General features: G+C 45.4%; 2 pseudogenes; both read left to right on the top strand.

The window, feature by feature from the left end:
- Positions 1-3,025: 3,025 nt before the first annotated feature.
- Positions 3,026-5,168, top strand: LOC100611976 (dual specificity protein phosphatase 8-like; annotated as a pseudogene).
- A 976-nt stretch (positions 5,169-6,144) lies between these two features.
- LOC101057609 (uncharacterized) lies at positions 6,145-6,904 on the top strand (annotated as a pseudogene).
- Positions 6,905-16,083: the final 9,179 nt, after the last annotated feature.

Raw genomic sequence — 16,083 nt, 5'->3', positions numbered from 1 at the left:
TGGAGTGCAGTGACCTGAGCGTAGCTCACTGCAGCCTGCAACTCCTGGGCTCAAGCGATTCTCCTGCCCCAGCCTCCTGAGCATCTGGGACTACGGGCACATGCCCCCACACCCAACTCAATTTTTTTTAAGATACAAAGGATTCATCTTAATATTATTTACAATTTTTTTTCCTTTTCTGTGGGCCTCATCTGACTGGAAAGCCTTTCAATTTTTTTATTTTTTAAATTGTAAATTGACAAATTGTAGATATATATTTATGAGGTACAAAGTAATTTTATGATTTATGAATACAACATTACATAATTAAGTCAAGCTGATTAACCTGTTCACCACTGGAAACAATTGCAAATAATTATCATTTTTTCTGGTGAGAACATCTGAAATTTACTCAGTGATTTTGAAATGTGCAGTACTTTTTGTTGTTGTTGTAGAAATGAGGTCTCACTATGTTGGCCAGGCTGGTTTCAAACTCCTGAGCTCAAGTGATCCTCCCACCTCAGCCTTCCAGTGTTGGGATTACAAGCGTGAACTACCATGTTGGGCCAAATGTGTAATCTATTATTATTTACTGTATTCACCATGCTGTGCAATTTATCTCAAAGAAACGTATTCCTCCTGTCTAACTGAGGCTTTGTGCCCTTTGACCATCATCTCCCCGTCACCCCCATCCCCAATGTTGTATACTGAGTCCTTTCATGATATGTATGGAGGCTTATGGTAAGTTATTTAAAAGTACATGTATGTCAAAATTATTTGTGGCCATAGCTTTTCTTTCTTTTTTAAATTTTAAGAGTCAGAATATTCGTATATTAATTCAGCATGTATTTGAGTGCCTAATGTATGCCATTTTCTATGTTAGGAACCAGGAATTAAAGCAGTGAACATAACAAAGTCTGCCCTTGTGGTGCTAACTTGCCAGGTAGGGAAGCCAGATACTAAACACATGTATAATGCAAAGTCAGTAATAATAAACGATATGAAGAAACAAGTAAGGTAGGAGAGGCAGGAAAGTGGGAGTGAGAAAGAGGTGCTCTTTTAAATACAGTGGTCAGGGAGAGCCTCTCAGAATGAAGTTTTTAACAGAGACCTGAATGAAATGGGGGAGTGAGCTATACAGATATCTGCTGTGTGCTAGAAAAATTACCTGTAATTTTGCATTCTAAAAGTTTAATGAGTACATTTATTTCACAATTTGAGAATCAATTATATACAAGATATAGTTGTAAGCACATACTCCCCTAAATATAATTTGTTTTTACAGTAGACCAAATAAGTATGTTCAGCTTAGAATATGCTCTTTATGATCTGTATAATAAATACATTCTCTTAAAATATTATTAAGGCTGATGTTTTCAGAAACATATAAAAAAGCTAGCTTTTAAAATTGACTAGGGAAGTTCTCTCAAACTGCCAGTCCCTGAGATATTGTATATTTTCTATCTGAAAAACTTTTATTCTCAGAATTCTTTAAAAGAGCTGTCCCTGAGGCTCCCATTACTTACCTGTGACTCCCAGTGGAAATCGTACCCAGCCCCTCGAGAGGGGCTGAATCTGTTGAGAGTGGGAGGGTAGAAAAAATGCTGCAGCTTCTTGTGGGTAAACTTCACACACAAACACCCAGTGCCCCAAGCACTGTGCAGTCAAACATCAACCCTGCTCAGACTTTCCTCCTTGGGATTGAGAAGCAATGGATTATAGAGAAAGAAGGTGGCTTAGCACTCCAAAACTTGGAAGGGTAATTGACCAAGACCCCCCAAAGCCAAAGCAGTGGGCATCCCCACTTTCTGTATGCCCTATACCAACACGTAATGGCTACTAGATACAGGGGCACTAGTACCTGTCTGCTTGGCTACCTCCCCTTCTTGCAGAAGTGGTGAAGGGAATCACTCAGCCTCAGGAAGGGAAAATGGCTTTCTCATCTTCAAATTGAAAGAGGTTGGCAGTGGGTGAGGAGAATAACAGGTAAGGATCTCTTTCAATATACCCATTTGAAGCCAAAACCTCTGTTTAGACATACGGTATTTTGAACCTGGTGACTATTCATTGCCCATGTTTGTGAATTATCAGAAAGCAGAATTCTTGCCAGCCATAGTGGCTCATCCCTGTAATCCCAGCACTTTGGGAAGCCAAGGTGGGAGGATCACTTGAGCCCAGGAGTTTGAGACCAGCCTGGGCAACATGGTGAGATCTTGACTCTACAAAAAATTCAAACATTAGCTGGGCATGGTGGCATGCACTTGTGGTCCCAGCTACTCAGGAGGCTGAGGTGGGAGGATTACCTGAGCCCAGGAGGTTGAAGCTACAGTAAGCGGTGTCTGTGCCACTACGCTCAGCCTGAGCAACAGAGCAAGACCCTGTTTCCCACCCCTACCCACCCCCCAAAAAAGCAAGCTGAATTCTTGAACTCCCTGCAACCAGGTCACCCAAACCAAAGGTAAAAGGAACATAAAAAAGCCTTCTGGAAAGTGCACAGAAATTCATTGCAGGGTGATTTTTGTCTTGTGAAATCATAGTTACTGTTATTAGCAGCTTTTTTAAACGTTTTATATTCATTTTTTATGGTGTTCTGATGTATGAGCTGCTTCAAGTGTTTTTGGACATAGCTTGGGTATAAAATGTAAAAAGTGGATATTTTCAATTTGTAGCTTTCTTTTTTGAAACTTACTGAAATTTGTTCTAAATATATCCCCTTCTTTCTCACCCACCCCAACACATTTTTTAAAAAACACCAACAGGTATCCGTTATAGCACTGATGTGAGTGTAGATGAAGTAAAAGCTTTGGCTTCTCTGATGACATACAAGTGTGTAGTGGTTGGTAGGTGATCGCTTTTCTTGCTACCTAATGAGAACTCTGGGGAAATATGTTTACACACATGTTACTGTTAAGATGCTACAGAAATATACCTTATCAGAACTGATTTTTTTTAAGTTGTACTCTTTAAGACCTGCATCATTTTTCAATTACTCTAAATTAAGATATAGCCTTTTTTTACGGGAGGGATTTTTTTACGGGAGGGAGCTAACTGGATTTTAAGTCTAGATCTTTGTTTTCAATTCCTCAACATATTCTATAAATAAGACCAAATTATAGTAGAAGGAGAGTAAATAAGCTATTATCTTTTTAAAGTGGTGAAGAGCACTGATTAAATATATATTAGAGCCCCAGCCCCCGCCCCAGCTGCGCGGGCCCCCGCCTGGCCCATGAACTGCACAGCCCAGCGGGCGCCTTGAGCGCGGTGCGGGTCCCCGGAGCACCCCCGAGGTGAGCGCAAGCAAGGTCCGGCATCATGTGCTAGGTTATTCCCAGTGCGAGGCCACACTTGGGCCGTCGGAGCAGCCCCTCCTCACTTCAGGGGTCACCCTCCCCAAGACCCATTGCCCCATCATGGCCGGGGACCGGCTCCCCAGGAAGGTGATGGACGCCAAGAAGCTGGCCAGCCTGCTGCGGGGCGGGCCTGGGGGGGCCTGGTCATCGACAGTCACTCCTTCCTGGAGTACAACAGCTGGCATGTGCTCAGCTCCGTCAACATCTGCTGCTCCAAGCTGGTGAAGTGGCGGTTGCAGAAGGGCAAGGTGACCATTGCGGAGTTCATCCAGCCGGCCGCACGCAGCCAGGTGGAGGCCACTGAGCCACAGGACGTGGTGGTCTATGACCAGAGCACGCGGCCGCAGACAGCTTCCTCTCCATCCTGCTGAGCAAGCTGGATGGCTGCTTCCACAGCGTGGCCGGCTGCTTCCACAGCGTGGCCATCATTACGGGGGGCTTCGCCACCTTCTCCTCCTGCTTCCCCGACCTCTGCGAGGGCGAGCCTGCTGCCCTGCTACCCATGAGCCTCTCCCAGTCCTGCCTGCTCGTGCCCAGCGTGGGCCTGACCCTCATCCTGCCTCACCTCTACCTGGGCTCGCAGGAAGACGTCCTGAATAAGGATCTGATGACGCAGAATGGAATAATCTACGTCCTCTATGCCAGCAACTCCTGCCCCAAGCCTGACTTCATCTACCAGAGCCACTTCTTGCGGGTCCCCATCAACGACAACTACTGTGAAAAACTGCTGCCCTGGCTGGACAAGTCCATCGAGTTCGTCGATAAAGCCAAGCTGTCCAGCTGCCAAGTCATCGTCCACCGTCTGGCCGGCATCTCCTGCTGTGCCACCATCGCCATCGCCTACATCATGAAGACCATGGGCATGTCCTCCGAAGACGCCTACAGGTTTGTGAAGGACCAGCGCCCGTCCATCTCGCCCAACTTCAACTTCCTGGGCCAGCTGCTGGAGTACCAGAGCAGCCCGAAGCTGCTGGCCGCCGTGCAGGGCGACGCGGGCACCCCCTCAGGAATGCAGGAGCCTCCCCCCAGCCCTGCGGCCGGGGCCCCACTGCCATGGCTGCCACCACCTACCTCAGAGACCGCTGCCACCAGGAGTGCGGCTGCCAGGGAGGGCGGCCCGAGCGCGGGCAGGAAGCCACCGGCGCCCCCCACGGCCACCAGCACGCTGCAGCAGGGCCTGCGCAGCCTGCGCCTCTCCTCGGACCACCTGCAGGACACCAGCCGCCTCAAGCCCTCCTTCTCTCTGGACATCAAGTCGGCCTACGCCCCCAGCAGGCGGCCCGGCGGCCCGGGCCCAGCGACCCCGGCGAGGCCCCGAAGCTCTCTGAAAGCTGGACAGCCAGTCGGGGCCACGCTGGGCCTGCCCTCGCCCTGCCTGGACGCGCGCCCAGGCACGCCCACGGCCCGGCGCGCTATCCCGCGCGCGGCCTGAACTTCGGCTACGCGGCTGCCGGGCCCTGGCCAGCCGGCCAGCCCCGGAGCCTGGACGCCACCGCTCGACTCCCTGGGCACGCTGTCGCCCGACGTGCCCCGGTGCTTCAGCCCCGAGGGCGTGCAAGGGCCGGGCAGGGTGCTGTTTGCGCCCTTCGGCAGGGCGGGCGCCCCGGAACCCAACGGCTGCAGCGACCTGCCACGGCGGGAGGCAGCAAGGGCTGAGCCCGGGACGCGCGCACCAGCTGGTCAGACGAGCTGGCCCCGGATTCGCAGTTCAAGTGCTGCAGCTGGCAGATGGAGTTCGAGGAGGGCATGGTGGAGGGGCGCGCGCGCGGCGAGGAGCTGGCCGCCCTGGGCAAGCAGGGGAGCTTCTCGGGCAGCGTGGAGGTCATCGAGATGTCCTGACCCCTGCGCTGCCCTCGGCTCCGCCGCCCGCAGCTGGGCAGTTATAAATATATATTATATATAATGCAAAGAAAGGCAAATGGTTTTAGTGCGATTTTTATCCAGAAGTAAATATTTCGATTTTTTATTTATTTAAGCTGTTCATTCTGGCACTGATTTGGCAACAGTGCGGGTGGTCCTCGAGCTCTATTTTTACTGTCTGGTATTTAAACCGAAACACACGTTTCTAAGCAATAAGAGGCCACCTTCAGTCGCAAGTTGCAGGCCAGGCCTGGGGCCCCTCCCAGTTCCCCCGCCCCAGGAAACACTGCTGACATTTGCAGAGGCTGCCGAGCTTTCGTGAACTTTTTACACAAGAGAAAGTTGAAAAAAAAAAAAAAACTTTCTTGCCACAAACTGAGCCGCAGAAACCCCCTTCTTCCCCCACCCACCGCCCCTGCTCTCTCCCTTCGGGCTCCGCCCCAAAGCCATAGGCTGAGGGAGCTGGACCTGGTGTGCCCCAGAGAGGTGCGGCCAGCCCTCCACCAGCTCTAGGCACCAAATCTTGGTGGCAGGGAGGGCACCCAGCTGCCCGTTGACCCAGAGCTGTTCCCTCTCAGGGGAGGACATGCATTGGGCCCCATGGTGCCAGGGCGTTGAGAGGGGCTGAGGAATAGAACAGAGTGTGTAGGGGCTTGGGGCAGGGGGTTCTGGAGGGTCAGATGAGGCGGAGCCCAGGGGAGGATGGGGGTGTTATTAATGCCCCAACTCCTGCCAGAGCCCCAGTCCAGCCACTGAGTGCCTCAGAAAGGCCATTCCCAAAGGGCTGCGGCCCTCCCTTCTCCTTTGCCCCTGCCCCCAGAGCTACCTGACTGGCAGGGCGGCACTACTGCAGGAGAGGAGCTTGGCCTCCGGGGGTCAGGCAGGAGGGGGGCCTGGCTAGCCTGTGCTGGCTCCACTGGGCGGGGAGCCCTGGACCGCCAGGTATGAGGAGGGGATGGGCTTAGGGTCCTGTTCCAGGTCCATCCCCCACCTAGCAAGGCCCCAGGCAGGACTTGGAAACCAGGTGTGCACCTGCAGGCTGAGGGGCTCCATGAGCAGGTGCTGCCTCGCACAGGGAGTTCAGCCGCCAGCCAAGCCCCTGTGCTTCTGGGGTAGGCCTGCTTCACTTAGGGAGCGCTGCCTCAAGGCAGATAAAGCCCCCTTGTTGACCCGACCTGCATGGGGGCCTCTCAGGAGAGAAACTCTCGTGCGCCCCTTTCCCAGGGCGCCGTCTTTCTAGACAGCATTCCAGCCCCCAAACACAGGTGGCTTTTGGGTCCAGATGGGTCAGCCTGCTGCTCCTGGCCCATACCCTCTCAGGCCGTTGGGACCCCTGCCCTTCAGATGTCCTAGGGTCTAGGAGTGGGCCAGTCACCCTGGGAAGAGGCCAGGGGCTTGGCAGGAGGGGCGGCCCAGGCGGGACCCAGTCCTGAGTCCTGGAGCAGGGCCAGGGAGGCGCCCGCCCCACCCGAGCCAGCCGCCTTCTCTGCTGCTTCTTCTATTTGTTCTTCTTTTCACCCACAGCCCTGTGTTCCTGTCATCCCTCCTTTCAGCAAAAGTCCTGTTCCCGTTCCCTCTGTCCCCACCCACTCTTGTTCCCCAAGAAAATAAGCTATCATTGTTGCATTTGCAATCTATGGATTAGAGGTTTAAGTATTTATTATTATTGGTTAATTATTCTTATGTTTTATATATATATATTAGAATTTGGCTAGCCAATTTTATTGAACAATTCCTGTTCAATAAATGGTGTTTAAAGTACAGTTGAGAAAACGATGGTAGGTTTATTTCTTGAACTTTCAGAAATTCAAGCTTAAAGCATCACACGTTTTTCTAATATTGTGTGGCACTTTCTGTCATTTTACTTTTTTAACCTTTATATGGAATAGCAACCATCAACCTTCTCTTTCAGATGTGCCGTTTGGGGGTGCTAAAGCTGGTGTTAAGATCTATCCCAAGAACTATACCATAAGTATGAAAGTTACATTTGTTTTTGTTGTTGTTTTTGCTTTTTTGAGACAGAGTCTTGCTCTGTCACCCAGGCTGGAGTGCAACGGTGCGATCTCGGCTCACTGCAACCTCCGCCTCCTGGGTTCAGGCGATTCTCCTTGATCCAGTAACTGGGATTACAGGTGCATGCCACCATGCCTGACTAATTTTTGTATTTTTAGTAGAGAGGGGGTTTCACCATGTTGGCCAGGCTGGTCTTGAACTACTGACCGCAGGTGATCTGCCCACCTTGGCCTCCCAGAGTGCTGGGATTACAGGCATGAGCCACCGCACCCGGCCTCAAAGTGATATTTGTGCACACAGTGCATTTATGAAGGACTTGAAATTACTGGGCTTCTCTGTATCCCCCATATCAGTGAAATCAATAGTCCCCATTGCTTTTCAAATGGAATGAAAAAAGTAAAGAATTAACTCATTGAGTGTTTTGCCATATAAAGGTCACCTACTTAATATCTATATCCTTTATCATTTTCTGTTTTGTTTGGTTTTGTTTTTATGAGTCTTGTGTTTTTTTTTTTTTTTGCTTTTTGTATTATTATTTTCTTATTTAAAAGGTAATTAATATCTTCATATTATTAGACACCTATACCCATATTTAAGAAGTACTGTGATCTGGCTGGGTGCGGTGGCTCACGCCTGTAATACCAGCACTTTGGGAGGCCAAGGCAGGCAGATCACGAGGTCAGGAGATCGAGACCATCCTGGTTAACACAGTGAAACCCCGTCTCTACTAAAAATACGAAAAATTAGTCGGGCGTGTTGGTGGGTGCCTGTAGTCCCAGCTACTCAGGAGACTGAGGCAGGAGAATGGAGTAAACCCGGGAGGTGGAGTTTGCAGTGAGCCGAGATCATGCCACTGCACTCCAGCCTGGGCGACAGAGCGAGACTTTGTCTCAAAAAAAAAAAAAAAAGAATCACTGTGATCTAATTAGCCAGGCATAGTGATGCACACCTGTAATCCCAGCTACTCAGGAGGCTCAGGCATGAGAACTGCTTGAACCCAGGAGGCAGAGGTTGCAGTGAGACGAGATTTCACCACTGTATTCCAGCCTGGGCAACAGAGCAAGACTCTGTCTCAAAAAGAAAGAAGAAAAGTATTACTGTGATCTGAAGTTTTTAGGTCAGGATCATCATACTAGTGACAAATATCTTAACTAAGACAATAAAAACCTTACTTTTTATCCTGTCAGTTCCAAGTAAATTCAAACTGGTTGTCACAATGCTTTACATAATACTAAATTATCTATATACAAACATAAACAGATATGATTTTTATTCTCTTTAAAATTCACCATTTAGATGGAATATAATTATATTACAATTAATCTTAATTAAGATTTAGTATATTTTTCAGTGGGGAATTAATAGAATGGGAATTTGAGTCCTAGTTCTACTATCTTGTTTTTATAACCTACTTTTTTGATCCCTTATTTTCTCACCTTTAAAATGGCATTGCCTACTTTATGAGTTGTTCTAAGGATGAGAAGACATGAAAATGTACTATAAATAGAAAATAAGATGCTAGCTATAATCTCAAGCGATTTTTATATCTTTTTTTATTTTTATTGTTTTCTTATTTTACAGGATAATGAATTGGAAAAGATCACAAGGAGGTTCACCATGGAGCTAGCAAAGAAGGGCTTTATTGGTATGTGTAGCCACATAGATTTTGGCATAAAGTGGGAACATCTAAAAAAATCTTTTTTTTTTTTTTTTTTTTTTTTGAGACAGAGTCTTACTCTGTCTCCCAGACTGGAGTGCAGTGGTGCAATCTCCTCCACCTCCCGGGTTCAAGCAATTCTCTTGTCTCAGCCTCCCAAGTAGCTGAGACTACAGGCATGTGCCACCACACCCAGCTAATTTTCGTATTTTTAGTAGAGATGGGGTTTCGCCATGTTGGTCAGGCTGGTCTTGAACTCCTGACCTCGGGTGATCCACCCATCTCAGACTCCCAAAGAGCTGGGATTACAGGCATGAACCACTATGCCCGGCCTCCTACTATTTGTTATAGGAGCTTTTGCCAAACATACAACATTTTTGAAGACACTAATCTTCGTTTGCTTGATGTCTTCGTATCTTACTATTATCTGTGTTTATATGTTCTTTGTGTGTGATCTGAACATTCTTTTCTATGATATGTAAATATTTGTCATTTACCTTCTAATTTTCAGGCAGTTTAAACCTTTCTATATATATATATTTAATCTAGAAGGCTTCTAATTTGTTTGAATAGAATATACATAATTATTTAATAAAATGCTTGCCCTATCAGTATAGTTAATAGAATGTTAATAGTTACTTAATAATATAATACTTGCCCTATCAGTATCAATATAGTTAAACAAAATAAGGTCTACTTAAATAGGAAATAAAGTGTATTTTTCTCTACTTTCTTTCTCTGCATTTCCCCCACCATGGACAAATGCCTATGAAATTAAACTATAAAGTCTGGGCATGGTGGCTGGTGCTTGTAATCCCAGCATTTTTGGAGGTTTTGGAGGCTGAGGTGGGAGGATCACTTGAGCCCGGAAGTTCAAGACCACCCTAGGCAATATAGCGAGACCCCGTCTCTACAAAAAATGAAAATGTTATCCAAGCGTGATGGTGCATGGCTGTGGTCCCAACTACTAAGATGGGAGGATCCCTTAAGCCTGGGAGGTTGAGGCTACCATGAGCTGTGATCGTGCCACTGCACTCTGGCCTAAGTGACAAAACAAGACCACATCTCAAGAAGAAAGAGAAAAGAAATAAAGCTATTCAGATTCATTTTTAGGAAAAAAGTCATGAAATAAATGTCATGAAATAACCTAATATAGAAATACAGTAAGTATAGGTAACTCTAAAACTTGACTAGATTTGGCCTGTCTTTCATAATAAAAGGCATTTGGGCCTTTGACGTGCCGCATACCCAGCACTACTGTGAATTTGTGCATCATTACACGGAGCCTGTTAACATGAGTTAACTATCTCACTCACACTTTTATAGGAGTACCTACCGATTCTGAGATATGGTGAATTGAAGTCATGTTCAGCCTGTTAATAGCCTTCATAATTTTCAAAAGGTCTTTCCTCTTCGCCTAAATCTCAAACACATTTTATAGTCTTGAATGGTTTCAGACTTTATTCAGTCATATTTATCGCCCATATCTGCAATATCTCCAGCTAAATTTTATCAGTCTTGACAAGTACCTAATAATTCCAAAGGTCAAAAACTGATTCATTGGAATACTGAAAGAAAACACAGCTTAAACTCTAGTAACTTGATTTATTTGCCTAATTCGCAAAGGCCTCATTGACCCATGATGCAGCTAAATTGACGTCTTGGCCCAGACAGCTTTGAAGCCTAGGAGGCAGGCAAAGGGAGTTTTTTCTCTCACTTCTCGGCAAACCTTCAAATTCGATGTTATTTATCTGTTATTTCCTGACACTCCACACAGAGTGTCAGATTGAGGCTCAGACCTGAGCCTGAGCCCTGATCCTATTACATGTGTGTTTAGCATCAGCTTGTAAATTTCTGCAAAACAAAACAAAACAAAAAAAAAGAGGCTGGGATTTTGATAGGAATTGCATTGAATCTGCACACCAATTTGTGGAGTATTGCCATCTTCCCCACCCTCCCCAAAAGGGTTTTGCCCTTTCACCCAGGCTGGAGTACCAGGCAGCAGTCACTGCAACCTTGACCTCCTGGGCTCAAGCAATCCTCTCACCTCACCCTCCCAAGTAGCTAGAACCATAGGCGTGCGCAGCTGCACCTGGCTAACTTTTTAATTTTTTGTAGAGACGTGGTCTCATCACGTATCCCAGACTGGTCTCGAACTCCTGGAATCAAGCAATCTTCCCACCTCAGCTTCCCAAAATTCTGGGATTATGGGCATGAGCCACTGCACCTGACCAGTATTGCCATCTCAACCATATTAAGCCTTCCAATGCTGAATATGAGATGTCTTTCCATTTATTTAGGTCTCTGATTTCTTTCAATGATGTTTTGTAGTTCTCATTGTAGCAGTCTTACAACTAAGTATTGTATTCCTTTTAATGCTATTCTAAGTGACACTGATCTATCGTTTTCTTATGATGTCTTTGTCTAGTCTTTGTATCCAGACAATTCTAGCCTCATGGAATGAGTTGAGGAGTGTTCCTTCCTCTTCTGTTTTTGGAAAAGCTTTTGAAAGGTCGGTGTTCATTCCCTTGTGTGGGTGTAAATATCACCTATGTAAAGTTCTGCAGGACCCTGATGTCTCCACCCTTCTCATCCCCTTATATCTCTGTGCACCAAAATTACCCTTTCATCTCCTACTCTATAGTCACATGCTGTTAGAAAAGTTGCTTTTTTAAAAAAGATGAACTTCTGCCTCAGACCGTGCTCTCTATATAAGAATTTACCTGTTAGGCCAGTCGCGGTAGCTCATGCCTGTAATCCTAGCACTTTGGGAGGCCGAGGCAGGCAAATCACCTAAAGTCAGGAGTTCGAGACCAGCCTGGCCAACATGGTGAAACCCCGTCTCCACTAAAAATAGAAAAAATTAGCCAGGCGTGGTGGCGGGCACCTGTAATCCCAGCTACTCAGGAGGCTAAGGGAGGAGAATTGCTTGAACCTGGAAGGCGGAGGTTGCAGTGAGCTGACGTCATGCCGTTGTACTCCAGCCTGGGCAACAAGAGTGAAACTCCGTCTCAAAAAAATAAAAATTTAAAAAAAAAGAAGAACGTATCTGTTATTCAGGAACTACTTGTAATCTGTGCATCCCAATACATTAGTTTTGTATGGAGCAGAAAACTAGTAAGCCTAATAATTGATACCTTGTGATTTTGTTTTGGGTGGGTGAAGCTGTTTCATGTTTAACATGTATAGACTGTTTTTGAGAAGGATTTTATCATTATATGTTTGTGATTTACAAACTGTGTGCTTCAGACTTGCCACTTGCCAGAGCCCTTCTCCAATTGGAATTGTTTTTTGTTTTTGAGACAGTCTCACTCTGTCGCCAGGCTGGTGCACCGTGGCGTGATCTCGGCTCACTGCAACATCTGCATCTGAGGTTCAAGCAATTCTCCTGCCTCAGCCTCCCGAATAGCTGGCACTACAGGCGCGTGCCATCACGCCCAGCTAATTTTTGTATTTTTAGTCTACAACGGGGTTTCACCACGTTGGCCAGGATGGTCTCGATCTCTTGACCTCGTTATCCACCCACCTTGGCCTCCCAAAGTGCTGAGATTACAGGCGTGAGCCACCGTGCCCAGCCAGCTTTTTTGTTTTTAAAATATATTGTTTAATCAAGATGGGATCTCACGATGTTGCCCAGGCTTGTATCAAATTCCTGGGCTCAAGCCATCCTCCTGCCTCAGCCTCCCAAAGTGCTGGGATTACAGGTGTAAGCCACTGCCCCAGCCTAGTTGGAATTGTTGTTTGAGGTAACAAGCTTACTTAATCCTAAAGCAAGCATAATACTTTCGTAGATGCCTCTAGAAAGATTCAGGACCAATTTATCATTTGTACATTGGGAGAAAAGGAGTGGTTAAACAAAGTTGTACTGACCTCCAGCAGAGGTATGTCACTAAAGGAATGGAAAGTGAGCAAACAGGAGCTGGAGAGCACCAGAGAGCCCTTTTGTCAGTGGATGAGGCTAGAATATGGCATTAATCTTTCCAAGTGCTGTGTGGGGTTAGACTTCTCATGAAGGATAGGTTTGGGTAGGTTAGACTTCATGAGATTTTTTCTGTTTTTAAGTTTTTTGTTGTCCTTGTTGACTTCATGAGATTTTTAAGGTGACTAAGGGAAGGGTGCTAAGACATAGAGTTACAGATTAGGTGGGAGGTGGAGAGGGTTGGGGTATAAAAAGCAGTCCTTGAACATTTCAAAGTTGTCTTATACCAGCCCTGTATCCAATATATCACATCTTGTTCAAAGAAGTTGATTATCTAGGCCTTGGGCCCCTGAGTTAAAGAAAAACATTATAATATACTGATTCCGTCGACTAAAAAGTAAAATTTATAGGAAGAATTGAGTACAGTCCTTAGAAAGAACTTTAATTATTTTATGGGGGGACATAATGGTTTAATAGTTTAACCTCTTTTTTTTTTTTTTTTTTTGAGAGACAGAGTCTCGCTTTGTCGCCCAGACTGGAGTGCACTGGCGCAATCTCGGCTCACTGCAACCTCCGCCTCCAGGGTTCAAGTGATTCTCCTGCCTCAGCCTCCCGAGTAGCTGGGATTACAGGCACTTGCTACCACGCCTGGTTAATTTTTGTATTTTTAGTAGAGACAGGGTTTCACCATTTGGTCAGGCTGGTCTCGAACTCCTGACCTTGTGATCCGCTCTCAGCCTCCTAAAGTGCTGGGATTACAGGTGTGAGCCACAGCATCCAGCCTAATAGTTTAACCATTTTTAAAGTTGTGTTTTTCTTTTTGTAAAGATGAGTTTCTATTATACAGTTGAAATAATATAGAAAGTTATAAACAATATATATATGGTGGGGAGAAAGAATGGGGAAGAGAAAGAAAATTGTAAGTGGGAACATGTTATACATGTTGTATGAAACCTGCCTTTTTCCATATGCATGTTTGTGATAATTCCAAGTAATTTACATGCATATGTTATCCTTTTTAATGGCTGTTTAGTACTTTGCATAGGTATACCATAGTTCATTTAATTGACATACAAGATAATTAGATTGTTTTTATTTTTACTATGTTTGAGAGGAGTATTTCTGCACCTTTACGGATTTGAGTGAGCATCACTTAACATGTTTTTATCAGAGATCTTACTGTAGCCATCAGTAGTAGTGCAGTCAGTGATTTCTGTTATTGCCTGTAAGCTAATTTGTTAGCCTAACACTTCAATTTGCTATGATCTGAGGAACTGAAAGCTAAGGCCTAAAATTTTATATGTGCTAAGTGTCGAATAATAGGTCAAAGCTGCATTCTTCCACAAGTAAAGATAATATGGGGCTTAACACAATTGCTTTAGCAATGTGATTTTCTCCCCTTTTTCTCTACTTGGTAAGGAGGGCTTATACCCCCACTAAGCAGGCACATGCCTGTAATCCCAGCTACTCAGGAGGCTGAGGCAGGAGAATCGCTTGAACCTGAGAGGCAGAGGTTGCATTGAGCTGAGATTGTGCCATTGCACTCCAGCCTGGGCAACAAGAGTGAAACTCAAAAAAAAAGAAAGAAAGAAAGCAAGAAAGAAAGAAGGAAGGAAGGAAAGAAAGAGAGAGAAAGAAAGAAAAGTAAATCTGTGGATATTGTACAAAAGATTGTTTTATGATTTTTTAATTTTTTTAACATAACTTTTATTGACTTGTATTTGTATTTTTATCAAACATACTTCATTTGTTTATTTATTTATTTTGAGATGAAATCTCACTCTGTCACCCAGGCTGGAGTGCAGTGGTGGGATCTTGGCTCACTGCAACCTCCGCCTTCCAGGTTCAAGCAATTCTCCTGCCTCAGCCTCCCACGTAACTGGGATTACAGGCATGAGCTACCATGCCCAACTAATTTTTTTATTATTAGTAGAGATGGAGTTTCACCATGTTGGCCAGGCTGGTCTCAAACTCCTGACCTCAGGTGATCCACCTGCCTCAGCCTCCCAAAGTGTTAGTATTATAGGCATGAGCCACCGCACCCAGCCTCAAACATACTTTAGACAATTTTTCACCTCAGCACTATTGACATTTTAGGCTATGTAATTCTTTGTTATGGGGGCTCTCTCTGCCTTGTAGGATGTTTAGTAATATCCCTGGCCTCTACACATTAGATGTCAGGAAGACCCCTCAGTTATAACAATGACAAATATATTCAGATTGCCAAATGTCCCCTGTGGAGCAAATTCATCCCTTGTTGTGAACTGTGATCCAGAGAGCCAAATAGTGATACAAGGTTTATTGTTCACAATAGCTTGTCCCCTCCAATCCAGACATCTGCCTCACCATATTCCACTCCCCAGAGGCAACCACTTTCAACAATCTTAAATGTCTCATTTTTATTCTATTTAAAGGCTTTGCTCATTTTTAAATTGGGTTTTGTCCACATTATTGAGTGGTAAGAGTTCTTTATATACTCCACAGCCAGTTGCGGTAGTATAGGCCTATGGTCCCAGCTACTCAGAAGGCTGAGGCAGGAGGATAACTTGAGCCCAGAAGGTCAACACTAGTCTAGGCAACATAGCATGACCCTGTCTCTAAATGAGTCTTTGAAGTATATATATTCTAGATAATTGACCTTTATCATGTATATAATTTGTAAATATTTCCTCTCAATCTATTAGTTGTCATTGCGCTTTCTTGATAGTCTCCTTTTTAATCTTGAGAAAGCAGAATTTATTTTTCCTCTGGTTGGTGTGCTTTAGGTTGTATGTAAGAAACCATTGCCTAATCCATAGTCATGCAGATATATCCCTATCTTTTTTTTTTTTTTTTTTTTGAGATGGTCTCGCTCTGTCGTCCAGATTGGAGTGCAGTGGTGTGATCTCACAGCTCATTGATAACTGCAGCCTCTACCTCCTAGGCTCAAGCAATCCTCCCCCTTCAGCCTCCCAAGTAGCTGGGACTATAGCACCAGCTATAGTCAGCCTCCCAGGTAGCTGGGAATATGGCACCAGGACTATAGCACATACCACCACTAAGCACAGCTAATTTCTGTATTTTTTGGAGAGACAAGGTCTCACCAAGTTGCCCAGGCCAGTCTTGAACTCCCAGGCTCAAACAATCCTCCCACCTCGGCCTCCCAAAGTGCAGGATTACAGGTGTGAGCCACTGTGCCTGGCCTAGAGAGATTTTTTTAAGAAATAGTGACCAAAAATATCCCACATTTGATGGGAGTTGTGAATCTACACATTGAAGATGCTCAACAAATTCAAAGCAGGATAAACTCAAAGAGATCCACACTG

Source organism: Pan troglodytes, chromosome 8 (genome assembly GCF_028858775.2).
Source record: "Pan troglodytes isolate AG18354 chromosome 8, NHGRI_mPanTro3-v2.0_pri, whole genome shotgun sequence".
Classification (NCBI taxonomy): Eukaryota; Metazoa; Chordata; class Mammalia; order Primates; family Hominidae; genus Pan; species Pan troglodytes.
The sequence above is the reverse complement of the archived record's forward strand: the minus strand, read 5'-3'. Positions and strand labels throughout refer to the sequence as shown.